Source organism: Centroberyx gerrardi, chromosome 7 (assembly GCF_048128805.1).
Source record: "Centroberyx gerrardi isolate f3 chromosome 7, fCenGer3.hap1.cur.20231027, whole genome shotgun sequence".
Classification (NCBI taxonomy): Eukaryota; Metazoa; Chordata; class Actinopteri; order Beryciformes; family Berycidae; genus Centroberyx; species Centroberyx gerrardi.
The window spans coordinates 13472369-13476024 of NC_136003.1; positions in this window are offsets into that span (position 1 = coordinate 13472369).

Consider the following 3656-nt stretch of genomic DNA (forward strand, 5'->3'; position numbering starts at 1 on the left):
TGGTGACTGCTAGAAATTATTATTGACTAACATGCCTAAAAATGCTTCTCTCTCATGGCTTGTTGCTTACTCTACTGTCAAGGCATAAAAATGCCTGAATTTCATTTTTAATTCCCTCAGGAGTTCTTCTATATGAGTTTTTAATGTTAATGTGTCATATACCCAGATTACCACATACAAAATGTTAAACGGAAAAAAGAAGAAAGTGTTGCACTGACTAGCTTTGTTATAATGAACAAGCACATACTTATTTAGAGAAACCAGTGAGAAAATGAATCTCAATTTGTCTCCATTCCTTTGTGTATAAGTCTGTGTGTATACACCTGCAGGGCTTGTTCTGAGTCGGGCTGCCCCACTAACGCTCCCAGTCCACATGACTGATCAGCGGCTGATGTTGAAACACCAGAACACAGTGCACCTGCTCAGGCTGTAAAAATAAGTGGCCCATTTAGCCATGCAAAGATCAATTACTGCTATCTGTACCCAGCACAGAAGGCACTGTGATCAGCCAGCAGAGCCTGCCTTCTTGCCCCAATGATACACTTCAGCTCCGTTCACACTGCAGCTGAAAGTCTCCCAATTCTGATTATTTGCCTCACATGTGACACAGGACAGCTCTGATGTAAGATCAGTATGAAGAGCAAAAAGCTGCATAGAGTCGCAGTTTTTCAATTCTGATTTCAACCACATGGATATCTGGTGCAAAATCAGACTCAGAGGCATGCAACCTACGCACAACTTGTATTTGAACTCTAAAATTGGAATTTGTCAGCATTTACATGACAATGGGTAAATCCTACATTGTTCACCTGAGACAATTGTGATAAAATTGCCATCCACAGCAGCTTAGCTGAGCCAGCGTTAGCATGAAGGACAACGAGACGCAACAACGGTATTTGGGGAGACGCATCAATTCAGTCAAATCTCAAAGGCACATAGCCTACTGCAACCGAAATATGTTAGAAACAAACGGGAGAAGCCTAGGTACAAAAACAGATGTGACATCTTTTGTTATTGTGACTACGCACGTGTGTCTTTTCAACATCACTGTCACTTCATATTGGTATTGGATATGGACATCCTAGAATAAACATCAACACTGATCCAAAAAAAGCTGATATCAGCAGCGAATTTGGAATTTGGAATCTGGAATCTGGAATCTGGAATCTGGAATCTGGAATCTGGAATCTGGAATTTGGAATTTAGAATCTGGAATCTGGAATCTGGATTGCAATGGAAAGCTACAGTATGCAAACATTGCCCATGATTATTAATCATCTGTACACTCTCATTCACTGCAAAATTATCATCATTTGGAATGTGTTGTGACCCCAAGAAATGTATCTTTTTTTTTTTCGGAGCAGAGAGGTTAGTGACAGGCTGCTCTTCCCTTTACAATCCCTGCATCTTGTGTGTGTACAGTACAGCCCTTGTTTTCGTTGGTTGGGTGCAGAACGCCTCTCTGCCCCACTCACAGCTCGTTTTGTCTCTGCTGGCAGCCAAACGGCTGACAGGAGAAGACTCTCTCTCCCTGGCGTCCGTGTTTGTCTGTTCTCTCTGTCTGTCTGTTCTGTGTGATCACTGCTTCAGTGTTATACAACCATACAGCAGAGGCCTTCGCAGCACAAGCACAGTTAGCTCTCATCCTTAGATGGAAGAAAAAAAATGCTCTTTCTGTCTATCTCTGCAATACATTGTATTGTTATTGTTTTTTTATTCAATACAATTTTATTCATAGAAGTTGAAACTGCGGTGCAATCAGGGGGCTTTGTAGGCTTAACGTTAGCTGAACCTGATGGCTTGGCATTGACAGCAGGTGGTGTGTTTTTTTCCTTGAAACTGGCATTATTAGTATTCATGTGACAACAGTCTTGGGCTTTGGCAGCTGCACCAGCGCTACAAGATTTTGCTCTGTTTCACTCTGTCCATTTTGTTTGACTTGGCATACACCACCTTGTCCATGTTGTGCTGCATGTAATTTTCTAATGTTAGAAATATGAGTGTGGTGCTCAACAGCAATTTCTAATATCTGAGTACATTGAGAAATGGAGCTGGATTCAAGTCATCTTCCACTGTCATTGAATTATTGTCACTGTCATCAAATGAGTAATTCTGTCAGCTGATAGAGAAAGGGAGAAAATTGCCATAATCATTTTAGATGTAACTTGCACCATCTACTGTAACATCGTGAAATTTGGGTATTTAATTCAATACAAGAGCAGTATGAAACGTATACTAATAGGAGCATGAAATTTAATGAACAGAAGCAGGAAACTCAAAACCAGAGGAAAGGAAATCACATCCATCCTTTACACACTGCCAGATATTCACCTGCAAAGCTCATAAATCCTTGGACACTGACAGAAGAAACACCTACTTTCCATGGTGATGCATGCTCAGGACTCAGAATTTCTTTCTGTGAAGGCACCAGTGGGTCAGTATGCAAGACATACTGTCTTATGAGAGGCATAAGAACTGAGAAAATTGGTGTGTAAAGGGGACATATATATATAGGAGGAGGTTTGTCAGTGGAGGCTAGGGACTTCAGAGCCTCCACCAACAAACCACCCATTGCCCTTCAGCTGTGGTTGTAGATCAAAAAAGGATTTAATAGGTAGATCTTTCTCCAGTTGTGATGAGCTGTGTTCCCTTAAACTCGACTGGAAGGGAACTATGAGTTACAACTTACCAGCTCTAGCTCAAAGATATCAAAGACTGATCATGGAAATTTGTTTACTATTAGCCATCCATGTCTAAATAGACAGTTCAAGTAATCAAAGCAGGTTAAAGCAAATACTATTTGACCAAGCTCTGCCCCAAACGCTGGTGTTTTGTTTCATAAAACCCATGACACATTCGATGGAGGCTCAACAGTAGATTTCACCCACTCTCAGCGCTGATGAGACTTAAACTCTGCTACACTCAGTAGCCTACATTGCACCTGTACACTTAAGCCTGCACAGTTCTTTTAATTTTCAAAAATTCAACAGCAGGTAAGTGGGTCAGCTGATCACACTATCTTGGTATTAATTTGATTCCCGCTGTCAGTTACAAGCCATTACTTCTAGCTATTTTATAGAACAATGAACTGGAACTGCATAAACACACAGCAGGCAACAACAGCAGGAGTATTGGTAAGATTGAAGATTGAACGCAGTCACTACAGTGTCATATAGTTGGAGTACCTGTCATGTACCTGTCATGCTCATGATCCTAGTTATACTGGTGCATACATCCTGTGCTCCTGTGCCACAGAGGGATCACCACATCATAACACTTTAAATGAGTCAGATGTGGGTGTGTTGATTACCTGATAGGCAATCAAGTGTGATTGAATGCTGCAGCTCATGTTCTGAGCGCGGTCGGGTCTGGCCCACTTTGTCCTGCCGCATCCAGGCAGCTTTAAATAACTCAGCGGGTCCGCGGTGCTGGCTGGGCTCTGGGCTCTCTCCGTCCCGATAGCACACTGCACATCCCCATCTGGTTTTTCATCCCCTGACTGTACCCATAACCCACTTACAGGCCTGACATCATAGTAACACTTGATACTCTAGATATAAACACATACACCTACACACACATGCGTGTGAACACACACATACAGAATGTTCCTTCTGCACTGATGTTTTATCAGTGATATGTTTTATTTCTTAAAT